The sequence below is a fragment of the Myotis myotis genome, unplaced genomic scaffold, assembly GCF_014108235.1.
Source record: "Myotis myotis isolate mMyoMyo1 unplaced genomic scaffold, mMyoMyo1.p scaffold_m19_p_3, whole genome shotgun sequence".
Lineage (NCBI taxonomy): Eukaryota > Metazoa > Chordata > Mammalia > Chiroptera > Vespertilionidae > Myotis > Myotis myotis.
The window spans coordinates 38,872,126-38,887,995 of NW_023416335.1; the positions used below are offsets into that span (position 1 = coordinate 38,872,126).

Consider the following 15,870-nt stretch of genomic DNA (forward strand, 5'->3'; position numbering starts at 1 on the left):
TAAATTTTAATTTATTTTTATTATTGACACTGTTACAGATGTCCCCATCCCCGCCCCCCTTTGCCCACCTCCACCCAGCACTCACCCCCTGCATTTCTTAGGCTGCAGCCAAGCTCACTCTACTTAACACACATCATTCCCATCCACTCAAGTCCTCTCTCTCTGTCTTCAATTGACACTGATCAGCCTTTCCAAATATTTGTGGAAAGCACCTAATTCTTGTTTAGCCCATAATAAGGTGTAGTAGTATATTACTGGATTCGCTTACGCAAAGTCTGAAAATAGCAGGCTGCTTAAAGTGTACTATAATTCAAGTGTCACAATAACTGGGATCAGCATTAACAAGCATTCAGGAGAATCTACTATGCTTCAGCAACTATACACTTAGCACTATAGGGGACCCAAAGCAGTAATATGGCACCAAGTGATTTGTCGTTATGGGATGTACACTCAGAGATACTCGGTGAAGGCAACTTGTTTACTTCTGACAACGGGTGTATTATGTGAACTTTAAAAGCTGCAGAAACAGAGAATGCCACCTCAATGAGAAGTGGGAAATCACCTTGGGAAAAGGCTGTTTTTCACGTAAGGGCAAGTGAAACACTGGATAAGACACATTCAGGAATGGATAAGACACATTCTTGGAGGAGTTCCTTTTTGCATTCAGTAAGGGAGTGTCTAGCCCTGGCTGGCTGGAGCACTGCTGGAGCATTGCAGCATTGTCTGTACACCATATGGTGTGGGTTCGATGCCTGGTTGGGGCACATATGGGAAGCAACCGATCCATATTTCTCTCTCAAATTGATATTTCTCTCTCCCCACCCCCTCCTTCCTCTCGCTTTAAAAATCAATTTAAAAAAAAAAAACAGATCCTCTGGTGAGGGTTAAAATAATGATGATGATGATGAAACGTCCGCCATGTGCCAGGAGTTGTGCTGATGATTGATACAGACCACCAGAAGCAAGAAATCAGTGAAAAGAATAGGGGAAAGGCAGTTGAGAGGCAGCTTTAGTCTGCCTGAAATTACAGGTCAAGTGTAGGAAGTTCATTTGATGGACTAGAATGAGCCACTGTGGCTTTTAAGACAAAGTGAAGCTATGCAGTTTTAAGAAAAAAGTTGACAGTGAGGTGTTGGCTAGGTTCAGACACAGGTCAATCAGGAAACATCTGTCATACACCATGCAAGAAAGGATGGTGGAGATAATGAGAGTAGATGGAAAGGAGGCATACTTTGGGAATACTTGGACATTAAGAATCTTTACAAATTGATGATGAATTAGATGTGGGAAAAGAAGATGGAAATATGGGCAAACCCAGAACTTAGATGCAAGAACAAGGAAGTGCAGGGAGGTCCACGTTGTGGCTGACTGAAGGTCACTGCAGGGTGTGATATTCTAAAAATCATTACCTCCATTTCCTCAACCTTGCTACCTCCTCTCAAGTACTTTCTTCAAAGTGTGGTGTTGATAAGCTGAGCATAGGAACCTGAGATTCAGGAATGCATACCAACATTCATGAGTGGGAAGAGGAAGTAGGATCAGTGAAGTAATCACAGAGTCTCAGAGTTGGAGGGACTTTGGGAGAATATCTATGACGGCCTTCTCCCTGAAGGATGAATCCCATGGTTATAAAAGACTGAGCCAGACAATCTTCTCTAAAATCATAGCATAAAGCCAAGGAGGCAAGAGCATCGAGAACCAGAGCTCGAACCAAAAGCTGAGCACTGTGGAGGCATTAAGAGGAAGAATGAGGGTTAAGAAAAGTTCATTCATTAGATCCAGTCTGATCAGGTAATCACTGGTATGAAGAGTGTCAGCTGAGAAATGGAGGCAGAAGCCAGACTGATTATTAGTAATGCAGATAGCAAATATATTATTGGGCACTAAAACTTTTTTTAATACTGTAGTTTTTAGAGCAGTTTTGTTTCCAAGAAAATACACAGAGCTCCTAAATACCTTCTTTATCCCCACACAGAGTTTTCCTATTAACACCTTGCATTTGTGACAACTGATGGACCAATACTGGCATTATTATGAACTCAATTCCATAGTTTGCATTAAGGTTCCCCCTTTGTGTTGTAGTTCCGTGGGTTTTGACAAATGCAATATGTCAAGCATCCATCATTATAATATCAGACAGAATAATTTCACTGCCCTAAAAATCTCCTGTTCCCCATCATTCATCCCTGCTCCCCTGCCCCATCCTGTCCCAACAACCACTGATCTTTTCACTGTCTCTATAGTTTTGCCTTTTCCAAAAACTCATACAGTTGAAATCACACAGTATGTAGCCTTTTCGGACTGGCTTCTTTCACTAAGCAACATGTATTTACGATTTCTCCATGTTTTTTCATGGCTTGATAGTACATTTCTTCTTATCACTGAATAATATTCCATCGTCTGGATGGACCAGTTTGTGTATCCATTCCCCTAGTGAAGTAAGTACATCGTGGTTGCTTCCACTTGGGGCTACTCTGAAATGCTTTTCAGTTACAGAAATGGGAGAGGGTAGAATGATGTAAGGTAATAGCTCAGCTTGAGGTTAGAAAAAAGAGGCAAGTCCTTGGGCTTCGTGAGCAGACACTGTGTGGTCAATCTCCAGTTCTGTCAAGCCCGTATCTTGGCAGGTAATTTAGCTTATCTCAGTTCCTAGGAGATAACTCTCCTCCTTTCCTTCATGAGAAAATGACAGGACTTAAGAGCTTCTAAAATGTAGAAGGCATTAGGCATTTTCTTTAATAAACCACAAAGCATTGTTAAGTTTGCTTCCAAAGTGAGTCAGGCTATTCCCAACAGCCTCATTATTCAGTAAGGTTTCAGTAAAAAGTCATCCCACCGCCTACCATTCTCTGCTTAGGTTTCAAACGCTCTGGAAATGATGCTGAAGAGAGAAATGCCAAACATGCCCTGCAACCCTGTCTCACATTCTCCTGACATCTCTCCTGGAGTGAGGAATGGCACTGTTTCATACAACTTCAAGGAAAAAGAAAGCATTTCCTAAAGCTTACCAAATCCAATGAATCACAAATGACAGGGCTTCCCCTCAGGGTGTGAAGAGGAAGGCAACTTCTGTTAAACCATTAAAGAATCGACTATTAAATTTTCTCACAGTTTCAATGTTATTTGAGAAATAAATTAGGCAGTATTATCATAGACCGAATGGTACAATAAAATACAATAGGAGTGTAAAGGGTATCGCATCCTGGAATACTTCCCCTAGAATTGGTTATTAGTTTAAACAGTGAAATGTCAAGGAAAGAAAAGTACATAAAAAAAGTGAAACCCCTTGTGAAAAAAAATGAGAGCTTTAAATGTCAACCTGGTTAATTAATAAGGCATTTAATTAAACAATGTTGTCCAATAAAAAATTAACAATTGTGAATTGCACACCTTTGCCATGAATTGAAGGAAGGGAAGAAAAAAGATTTAGACACTATCAATTGTCTACCAGGTTCTAATCCTAATTTTATGCAATTTTGAAGGTATTATAAAATTAACTTAATCTTTCCTGGACTTTAGACTTCTCATTCACAGAATGTGGAAAAATATGCTATTATTATTTAACCTTCATCAACAGTTATGTAGCACTTTATAAATATGAGCTTATTTAAATCTCACAACTATCATTTGGTAGATACTATTATTGACCCCTTTTACAGAGAAGGAAACTGAGGCAAAAGAGATTAAGTCAACTTTCCCACAGTCACCAGCTGATAATGTGAAAGATGTGGGACCAGACTGCAGACAAGCTGGTCTTCACCATCATGCCCAAGGCCCTCCTGGCCCTTTAGATAATCTCTATAATTGTCACCCTTTCTTATATTCAGTAAGCTTATAATTCAGTCATTTTAGATGCAATTACGGTCTCCACCAACCTCTCACCTTATCTGGCACAGAGATGCCAATCAAGCTACTGGGATCATCAGCCATGTAAGCTAATAAGGACACCAAAGGGAAAAATCCATCAAATAATCAAAATGCTTATCAAAATATTACTAGACCGATAAAGAGAATGGTGTACTGTCTGAATTGTGAATTTTTTTAATGTCTTAAAACCTCTTTCTCCTTCTACAAGCAAGGATTTTTCACAAATGTCTATTCATCAGTGGATCACAGCGTCCACAGAACACCAAGAGAAAGGCCCTTTGCTTTCCATGCCCTTCTTGCTTGTACTATCAGTAAGGTCCTGGGACGAGGCTCCAGAAGTCCTTACTGAAGTCTGGGTTCTTAGAACTAAAGATACCCAACACACAGGCAAAAGCATCACTCTTAGATGTAGTTAAAGCTGCAGAGCTTCATGGGAGACTGAGTCACACACAGTAGACACTACCAGGCAGAGTCTAATAGAGCCCAAGGGGGAAATGAAGATAACTCTTCCTCTCCCAAAGCAAACACTCTGTTCCCATGGAATACACTGCTTGCTTAAGTTTAAACAGACAAACACAAATCCAGATACAGATCTGATCCATAGCCACAGGCCATGAAAGAGAGAAGCTGACAGTGAAGCGGGGCTGAGGAGTAAGTTCCAGATCATTCTCCCACTCAAAGGACAAGTCAACCTGTGAAAGGAGACATCAAAGCACAGGACTTCTACTTCAAATCATTTCATCTTCTCACAGAGTGTTTCCACCTAATAATAGGTGCCATTCATTAAGCACTTGTTTGCTTTATTTCATTTACTGTCCAAAATTCTACACAACCACCACATGGAGTAGGTAACCTAGGAACAACGTTTTACTCGGAGAATCTGTTAAAAACCAGAACACCAAGAAGGGAAAACGGAACCCTGAAATAGCTCCTGGTTAAAGGCCTGGCCCCGGTCTGACCCTTCACTGGTGAGGTCTCCCTCACCCTCCCCACAGCCTAAAAATGGTGCCGCTAGCTCTGCTTCCCAGAGGGAGTGTCCGAGGCTCCCATAGGTGAGCAGCCAAAATCCAGAAGGCACCAACATGCTAGTATCCGCTCAAAGAAGCCATTCGTGAAGGAAATACCAACCTACCCAGAAGAATATATAAGAGCAGAAACAGCAGTCTCTGGATAGCAAGAACTGGAAAATAAGGGACATATTTTTTCTTATATTATACTTTCAAATACATGGTCATACCAATTTTGCTAGAATTCAAAAATTTACTAATAACAGAAGTTCTATGTATATGGTATACATTGTCAGATCATAATACATAAAATTAGACATAAAGAACAAAGCAAAACCCAACCATCATTTGCAAGCTCAGATACCCTGTATTATGTTAACTCATTGGTTGGGGAGAAAAATTGTTTTAAGTCACTAAGAATATTTTAACATTGAAATGTAAATATAAATATATGGTGTTCTACCAAAGTCCCATTGAAAGGAAAATATACTGTCCTTTACAGCAATATTAGCAAGAAGAATGAAGAGAGTTATCTAAAGAATTTTTAAATTGACAAGAGGATACAAAAACAAAGAAAAAGTAAAAATTAAAACAACAAAAAAGTATATCACGTGTTACAGAAAACATAAAAAGAGCATAAAAAGGGAAAAAATCAGAATATAATTATGGAATTTTCCTATCCCTCAAATCCATATAAATACGTAAATAGCCTGGGAAAAGTTTGCAAACTTCAACAGATAAACAATATTTTCTTTAAAAAGAATATTATATTCCCAAACTCATTTTACTTGAGCCCAAGCAAAACAAGAACATTTTAAAAGGAAATTATACTCAAAAATTCTTAATAAAATCCTACCACAGTAACAAAAAACCTGCAAAAATAATATCTACTATAATTAAGTAAGAGTTAAACTAGGAACTCGGAAATGGAATAATCCATAGAAAACTACCCACTTAATTCATTATAATTGGAAATGACGGTATCAATCACAGGATTAACCACTAGATATCAAAAGGTGTTAAGAAATTGAATCTATATTCTTTATTAATACTCATTTATCTGAACACTGAATAGCAACTGGTAGTAGTAGATGCATCAAAATAAGTTTTCTCTGGGAAGTGAGAGTATAAACGATTTTTCATTTTCATCTTTTGAGAAGGTCCAAAAGTCACGGTGAATGGATACCCAGCTGAAACCAGTAAGGAGAGCCTGACTCTCTCCAGGACAAATGGTGGAGAACCTTTCTTGGTCAACAAGGAAAGGCAGACATGCATGCCTGAGAGGAATATCCAGAAGAGCTGCCCGGTCATCCTCCAGAGCAGAATGACAGGCTTCCAGAAAGGTCCTCCCCACGGCCAGGCGGGAGAGCTGGGCCTTCCGGGGTCGGAGAAACCTAGGTCAAGTCAGGGGACATACGGCAGCCCATCTACAGAGGCTGCCATAACACTGGACCCAGGGGTTGGATCAAAGAAACCACAAACGTAAGCTCCAACTCCACCGTGCTAAGAAACCTAACATCAATTTAATGTCTTAGAGTTGTCACTATTTTAAAACAGAAAAGTGAACCTAAATTTATATATCATTCTGGTGGCCCCGTACCTGGAATTCTGACCCTCAACAAGGAGCAGAGAGCATAATCCCTCCTCTCAGACCCATCACTCAGACATTCTTAACTTCCAATATCCACTTCTGCTTTAACTCAATGAGTCACACAGAAAGGCTATGTGTATTACGTATATCATGCATTGCAGTTTACAAAAAAAAGTGTCAAAGGCCAAAGTCATGACAGTTCCATATTTATTATGACCATTATAAACAATTACTACCACTCCTACATTATTTTATTTCTATTAAACTTTTTAATTTTGATTCATAATTACCTTGGTCAATCCTGATAATCAATTACAGCTGATTAGCAATTTAAAAAAGAGATAGGTAAATGGAGAGAAAACCCTGTTAGTGTCCAGACGGAACCAATATGATAACTATGACTGTCTTTTTTAAATGAATATATAAATTTTCTGCAACATAAAAATCCATAGAGAATCTTTACAGAGCATGGCGGAGCAATAGAAAATCCATCTGGAAAATAAGCAGGCAGTGAAACTAAAGAATATATTAATTTTATGTAGTTCCAAAATTTAAAATGCACAGCTAAGGGACAATTGCCAAAATGGGTCATTATAAATAAGAGGACTTGGGAAAGGAAACAATGATCACTAGGAGTTAGGATGGGTCCATTATGAACAAATCAGGCCACAGTCACCTCTCTGCCTTTGACAGATTTCTACTCTAGGAGATCAGGAGATTCTTAGAGCTGTAACATGGCTAGATTTCAGCAAGGTGTCTGAAAAAGGTGCAGTAGTTGGGAATAAGGGCTGGGTGACAGTACAGTTAAGTGGGTGGCTACTGAACAATGTGCCCCAAAAGTTTTGAATAATTAAAGAACATCTCCCTAAACATGAGTCCCAGAAAAAGGCCTCATCCTTGTAACTTGGTAAAGTATCTTTCATTAATTGAGTCAATGAAAATATTAATGGCATGCAAATCATTTTCATGGATGACAACGCACTGACAGAGAAAGGCCAGGAAGAAATTTAGTAAGAATGTACCAAACTCCCCACATTATATCTCTTTATAGCAGTGGTTCTCAACCTTCTGGCCCTTTAAATACAGTTCCTCATGTTGTGACCCAACCATAAAATTATTTTCGTTGCTACTTCATAACTGTAATGTTGCTACTGTTATGAATCGTAATGTAAATATCTGATATGCAGGATGGTCTTAGGCGACCCCTGTGAAAGGGTCATTCGACTGCCAAAGGGGTCGCAACCCACAGGTTGAGAACCGCTGCTTTATAGTGTATACCACCATTCTGACAGATCACTCTAAATAAAGAAGTCATACCCTAGCCGGTTTGGCTCAGTGGATAGAGCATTGGCCCAAGGACTGGAGGGTCCTGGGTTCGATTTTGGTCAAGGGCACATACCTCGGTTGCAGGCTCAATCCCCAGCCATGGCCGGGGCTCGATGTGTCTCTCTCACATTGATGTTTCTCTGTCTGTCTCTCCCCTACCCTTCCACTCTCTCTAAAAATCAATGGAAAAATATCCTTGGGTGAGGATTAAAGGAAAAAAAAAAAGTCATGCTGCCTGTTTCTACTTGAGTACACGTCTTCTATGAGGGGAAATAAACAAATGTAAGAAGAACCTGATTTGCTGGTGACTTGGTAACCATAATTATCACAAGACAAGAATTAGCAGCATGGCATCTTCCTGTGAAAGACTGCTGGGTTAGTTATCCATCATCCATCTTTCTATCTATCCATCTACCTGCAACTTCGTTGCTTAGGTCAGGAAATGGAGAAACAGAGAGCTCATAACATCTACTTTGCTTGAAAAAACATCCATTAAAAATTAGAAGGACAGGGTCCTTTCTTATTAGTTACTTAAATGGGCAAATTTCTCTGGCTTTCTCATCAACTTAAAATGCCTACTTATATTCAATGATTTTTCTTCAAATGGCAAAAGAAATTTTTTAGAGATTATTATTTTTATAAGTAGAATAAAAAGTAAAACGATGTTACCTTACTGTTTTGATGAAAATGGGATAAAGTCCATTGTGGTGGTCTATAGATTATAAGCAAGTTATATTCCAAATAATTTACTCCCATATTAATGAATATTTGGCACCTAAAATGCATTTTCCACTGCTATGATGGACAGGTTCTCAAGCCAGCCTTCGGAAGCCCATTTCAGCATAAGGAAACTTATAGTATGAACAAGATCTAACTATTACTACTACTTACAGTTTCGGTTCTATTAAAAAGTATATTCTGTGGTCCAAGCCCCCAATACTCCCTTCACCTGTTCCAAAGACTCCTATGTTTGCTCCACAAAGGGCAGGGTACACTCTTCTTTGAATATTGCTTTATAATGAAAGTATCTCTTAAAAGAATAGCCTGAGAAACAGGGAATTTTTCAGTTTTACTGTTGATTAAGATGAGAATTTATCTTGTTCATAGATCAATGCGAAATAACCTTACAGAAAGGAGATGGTTGTAAAATAGCTTGAAAAGAAAATAACAGAGGAGTGGCGATTACTTTAATCCCACTACCACTGCAGACATCTAGGCATTGCTAAGCAATACTTCTTTTGCAGGTCAGCTCAGAAAGAGAAAAGCTAATGTAAAGGCTATTGTAGACAGGGTCAAAAAAGCCAAAGGGACGGGAGCAAGAGGGAATGACACATGGTAACAGGCAGAAGACAGAGAGGGCAAATCTTAGTCACTAAACATAGACATTTCTAGTGAAGGAAATACTGCACAATATGACGATGAGAAACTTAAATGAGAAGAAAAAAATAATTAAGCTTTTCAATAAGAACCACCCCCAAGGCTTCTGTTAACTGAGATCACAAATCTCTGCTCCTGTTCCTAAATTTCTGATAATACACTACTACATTTGAAATGTTTTCTGGGGAACTGAAAATAAAGATTTAAAATACTTTCATTTTATAGGCCTCAAACTAGTTTTTACATTCAAAATTCAACTATGCCCAACTTGAGAAGTTTTTGTAATGTGCATGGTAATATTAAGTACACAATCTGTGTATCGAATACAGATTTAATTTTAATATATCCGGTTTGGGAATTTCTATTCCAATGATTTACATAATCTGCCTAACTAGTTTATCATTTATCCAAATTCTTGTCTGTGCTGCTCATTATAATACTAGGTGTCTTAGCAGAATCTTTACTTATTCTCACAGGTTCCGACACTACCTACCTGTAACAATGACCAAAGAGTGGCTAAATAAATAAATAAACAAATAGGCATCCTCTGTGAACTTAGTCTAAAGCAGCCGACCGTAACCCAGGCCAACATTAAACATTCACTTAGGAAAATATTAAAAAGGCCTTAAGTATAATTTAAATGCTATTCTTGATTAAATGCTATTCATGATTGAAAAAACACACAAAGAACTCCTATCTGCCCATCACAACCTTAAGAGGCCTGCCTCAGCTGCCCATTCTACCTCAAACTCCTCAGAGGACAGGAGTCATGCCTCCTGCTCAGCTCTTAACTCCTCGTTAGCAAGCACATCTCCATCAGCCAGCACCCAGCGGGCTCCCCAGCCTTGATCCAAGCTCTGAAAACATAATGGCAAGTGCCCTGGAACACACAAGAGGTGAAGAGAAAGTATTCTGTCTACCGCCCCACACACAGGGATGCTGTGAAGCCAACGCAAGTCTGACACCATCGATGGTGCTGGTAACCTCTGTGCGTCATATCAGTTTGCAGCCAACCTGGAGTTTCAATCCTGGAAACATCCTGGTGCAAGAGGCCCATACTTTTCCCCACCACATATAAGGTCAATGTCAATTAAAGGGTCAGTCTGACCCCATAGGTGTATCTTGCATACCCAGAACAAGCGCTCCTGTTTAAGACTCCTGTCAACCACTCAGGGACTCAGCCCAAGGAAGGGATGGGTCCTTCAAAGTGCAGTAACTGTGGCCAGATCAGCGCTCACTGTCCTCACAGCCACAGAGAGGCCCACATCAGACCAAGCAAACTTGGGCAGTTCAGGAAGCAGTCAAGGCATGAACCCTTAAGATATTTCCAACTTCACCTTTGTACTTGAAACTTCATTCATTCAACAAATATTTATTGGGGCTTCTTTCTTACAGGAGCTGTTCTAGATGTTCAGGCTAGCGCTGTGAACAAAATAAGAGTTCCTAGTCCGGGCAGCAAGGCTCAGTGGTTGAGCGTTGACCTATTAACCGGGAGGTCAAGGTTCGATTCCCAGTCATGGCACATGCCTGTGTTTCGGGCTCGATCCCCAGTATGGGGTGTGCAGAAGGCAGCCAATCAATGATTCTCCCTCATCATTGATGTTTCTATCTCTCTCTCCCTCGCCCTTCTTCTCTGAAATCAATAAAAATATTTTTTTAAAAGAGTCCCTGCCCTAATGGTTACACATGGGTACTGCCAAAATATGAAAGATAAGACAGCCTCACTAGGAGAAGCAATACACCCAGAGCATGACCAACTGCCATGTTCAAGTTGGTAATACTGCCAACTCATGTTCAGCAGAACACACACTGCGCCCATTGGAAGAAACGATAGAGCTTGGAGATAACACATGTGAACAATTTTCTTCTCAGGATTTTTGTTTTATTTTTCTTAAGCCACAACTAAGTCTTAATGATTTGAATGACTCCCTAGACAATGTTCACCATATATATGTCATATAATAGAATAATATAAAGGTAAAAAAGGTGATAGACAAAAATTAAAATTCTGGTCATGGACATCAATAAGAGGAAAATGGGAATAAGAGAACTAACTTTCCATTTCGTCATCAGACCTCCCCACTAGATTATCTCAACAGCCAAAGGGCTTTTGCAAATATAGACTCCACCTCCACATGATAATCCATACATCTGCCCAGATTAAAATGTTTTCTCTCCTACTGAACCGCCTCTCATAGCTCTCCATTACCTACAAAATGAATAAATTATTTCGCCTGCCTGACACTCAAGGTATGTATGTCTATGTATTTCTGTCTGAAGGAAGAAAAAAGGAGAGGGAAACTACCTTTGTGAAAATAAATTTTTCCAGTCAGCAAACCTATAAAAAAAAGAGGGAGAGTTCTTTCCAGGGGTATGCTAGAGCCAGTGTGTATCAGCTCATGAGAGCAACTTTTCAGACATTTCTACCAGCCAGTTGTTAAGTACATTATTTAAAAATATATTATATAAAGTAACACTTAAATTCCCAGCCAGCATGGCTCAGTGGTTGAACACTGACCTATAAACCAGGAGGTCACGTTCGATTCCAGGTCAGGACACATGCCGGGGTTGCGGGCTCCATCTCCAGTGAAGGGCATGCAGGAGGTAGCCAATCAATGATTCTCTCTCATAATCTAGCTCTCTCTCCCTCTTCCTTCCTCTCTAAAACCAATAAAAATATATTAAAGATACACTTAAATTAAAGCAAAGGTAATAAATACTCAAATGTTATTACTTCCTAATTATTTTCCTACATTTCTACTATGATCTGGAAGTTACTCTTTGCCTACTGTATCTGAACAGTGACAGTATTACAGAACAGTGTGCTACTGCACACCCCTTCCTGTGTTCAATGACATCACATTTGGCTAACGGTGGAAATATTTACACCATGGAAATCAGTGAGCCAACGGACCAGAGTGTTGTTTTTGTTTTTCAAGAGAGCTTGTTGTTAAACTGGTTCTTCCCCATTCAAAGTACCTCATCAAAAAAATTATGTACCTTCCAAAAAATAGTCGTAAGCTTCAAGGTGACCGATACTATGAACACAAAACATAAAAGTGAATTTTATTTCAATCCACAAGGAGGGTAACTGAAACAATCTTTAGAAAGGGGAGTTTTTCACAAATTCTTAGAGATTACTGAGATATCCTAAAGAATGCAGAGCCTGCTACCGCTACGTAGCGTCACCACAGGAGTAGAATAGATTTTAGAAATTGGGAAATGGCATTTTGGGGTTTTTTTTTTTTCCTTCCAATGTTTTTTAATGCATAGTCATACATTTATAAAAAGCAAAAGGAGGATCATACTACACATACAGTTTAATAAATTGCCTTTGAATTTTAATATCCTATATAATAAAAGCTTAATATGCAAATTGTCCCCTTGACCAGTTCGACTGGGAGTTCGACCAGGGGACAGGGCCGGCGACAGCAGTGGCAGCGGCGGCAGGTGCCCAGGAGAAGGGAGGCACCCCGGCAGCCGGCAGCCCCTAGGGACCCTACCCATGCATGAATTTCGTGCACTGGCCCTCTAGTAGTGTCAATAATTTCCCAGTTATTAAATAACCTTCCTCACCCTTATGATAGCATATAACTTTAAAATAACATATTAAAATAGTTGCTAAAGCTGAAGGAAGATAATTCTCAAGGCAAAAGAAATAACGGAATTGGTAAAAGGACAGTGTAGGCAATAAATAGGAGTAGATGTTTCACAATCGTCTCTACCCCGGTCTTCTGACCCTCAACATATCTCATACATCAGTTTTTTTTAGCACACAGCTCAGCCTCATTCAAATATGAGTAATCATGGAGTAGGAACACAGGCAAGAGGCAGATAATAATATGCATCGTGAAAATAATCAACAAGGGTGGCTACACAACGAAAGTGTAGGTTCCTTGTTCAAAAATTATTAGGAATTTCAAGGCTGTGACAGCAGAGCAGTAAGTGTGTGGATGCACAGGTCACACACCCAAGAAGCCGGCCATGAAAAGCAACAAATGAAACAGACTACGCGTTCACACAGAAACAGCTCTCCATTGTCTGAAAAATATTAAAGATAAAATTGTCCCTCTAAAAAAGGGACTCAGGCATTAGACATGAAGTTTCCAATAATTATCATTCATATAAGAGATTTTTAAAAAATATATTGATTTTTTACAGAGAGGAAGGGAGAGGGATAGAGAGTTAGAAACATGGATGAGAGAGAAACATCGATCAGCTGCCTCCTGCACACCCCCCACTGGGGATGTGCCCGCAACCAAGGTACATGCCCTTGACTGGAATCAAACCTGGGATCCTTCAGTCCACAGGCTGACTCTCTATCCACTGAGCCAAACCTGTCAGGGCCATATAAGAGATTTTAAATGGACTAAAAGGGCTAAAGAAATGGATTAGAAAAAATTACAGAATGGAAGTCATACAAATACAGCACTAAAATATTAGAATAAGCACTTGAACACACAAACAAACCTGAGTAAATCACTCAAAATTAAATGGACAGAAACGAAGACACATAAATGATTACAAGAACAGATACTAGATTTGGAAGACAAAGGAGATACAACACAGCAATGACAGTTCTTGAAAAGTGAATACTTAATATGTGCAAAAAATATTAAAAGAGCTAATAGAGGAAAACTTTCTGATGCAAATCAGAAAGAAACCTTGAATCTACAGACATAAAACAACCCAGGCTCAGACAGGCTGATGAAGCTCAAATTCCAAAAGAATGAAAGAATCCTAGAGGCACATCCCATAGAAACAGCCAGTAAAATGTGAGAGAGAAAAGCATTACCCTGGCCTCAGCCTTCTCCTCCAGAAACCCCCAGCGCTAACAAAGAATGGAGAGAAATGTCTGAAAATCCCAGGGCAAGAAAATGTAACCCAAGACTTGCTATTCAGCCAAACTGTCCTTTAACTACAAAGGCAAGAAACAGCCATTCCAAAGCAGTTAGGAATTCAGGAAACACAGCACCCACAGGACTTAAATCTGACAATGAAATCCAGCCAAACTAGAATGAACCAAAATTTTAGAAAGTCAGAAATGGCAAAACCATGGTAAAAAGTACTGAATCCATAAAAAAAAAAAAAAAAGGACTAGTAAAAGAGCTATGGGAATTGTGATATTAGAACAGAATATAAATGCTATAATCCTTTCCATTGTAAAATTCATAATTGATAAAAATTTGGAGCTGGCGGGAAGAGAGATGGTATAAGGTCAGTGCTAAATTTTTTACCTTTTAAATGAGTCAGTATGTCTCCATTTGAAACAAGTAGTTTATGAGAAATTATTCCAATCCACAACATTTTTTCTATTTTCTTATAAATTAAGCTTCTAAAAGATATCTCTAGCCCTAGCTGGTTTGGCTCAGTGGGTAGAGCTTCAGCCTGCGGACTCAAGGGTCCCGGGTTTGATTCTGGTCAAGGGCATGTACCTGGGTTGCGGGCACATCCCCAGTAGGGGGCGTTCAGGAGGCAGCTGAATCGATGTTTCTCTCTCATCGATGTTTCTAACTCGCTGTCCCTCTCCCTTCCTCTATGTAAAAGAATCAATAGAATATATTTTTTTTTAAAAAAAAAAAGATATCTCTAATCTCCCTCCTGGCGAAGAAGTCAGCAATTCTTTCCATCTCACTTCAATTTCTTTTTCTTTGCTTTAATTAAAGTCAATTTTATTTTATACCTTTAAGTAAAATAACATGTATGGTAAGATTCCATCCATCCTTCTGACTTTGCAAACTCTAGATGGAATTCACAAAACGTTAACATTATAATTTCTGAGGAGTCAAAAGCTCTATGCGGATTTTCAACTGTGCAGGGGGTTGGCATCCCTAATCCCTGTGTAGTTGAAGAGTCAACTGTATTTCTAAGTGGTGAGTGTTTTAATTTCTTCTTTCTTTTTTTTATGTAATAACAATGTATTGCTCAACTGGTGTGGCTCAGTGGTTGAGTGTCGACCCATGAACCAGGAGGTCACAGTTGGATTCCAGGTCAGGGCACATGCCTGGGTTGTGGGCTTGATCCCCATTAGAGGCATGCAAGGGGCAACCAATGGATGTTTACCTCTCACATCGATGTTTCTCTCTGTGTCCCACTCCCTTCCTCTCTCTCTAAAAGTCAACTTAAAAAATTTTTTAAAGAATGTATCATTTCCCCTCAAATTACTTTTTAACAATAACAAAGAAAATATTATCATTACTACCTAAAAAATGAATTTTACTAGTTTTGCTCTTCTCCATTCCCACCCATGCCCATCAGCCCAGGTTGCAGTCAGGGGCATGGTGGTGGTTGAAGGCACAGTAACCAGGCTGGGGTCAAATCATGGCTCTACTAATTACCAGCTTTGTGACTATGCAAGTGTTGGTTGACCTCTCTGTGCCTCAGTTTCCTCATATGTAATAGTACCTACCTCTCCGTGTTGTTTTGAGAAAACAATACCAGAGTGGACAAAAGTAAATTTACAGTTGTGAGTATGTGAAGCACAGCATTTATTCATGTATTATTATTTTTAAACCTACTTTTGCCCCACCCTGTATATGTAAAGTGCTTAGAACCATGTCTGACATATATATGGTATGTGCTCTAAAAGTGTTGGCTCTTATTATTCGAGGAGGGAAACTGGCCGGGGGGTAGGAGACAGGCAGGGAGTTCAAGTGTCTCAAGCAGTGAGTCATTTCACAGACTTTCTCTAAGAACGGTCTT

The 15,870-nt window shown here is 39.4% G+C and overlaps 1 protein-coding gene across 4 annotated transcripts in view; it reads right to left on the bottom strand.

The window, feature by feature from the left end:
- The window catches only part of FARP1 (FERM, ARH/RhoGEF and pleckstrin domain protein 1), a 277,592-nt gene that overhangs the window by 240,056 nt on the left and 21,666 nt on the right, over nucleotides 1-15,870 (bottom strand). The window lies entirely within an intron of this gene.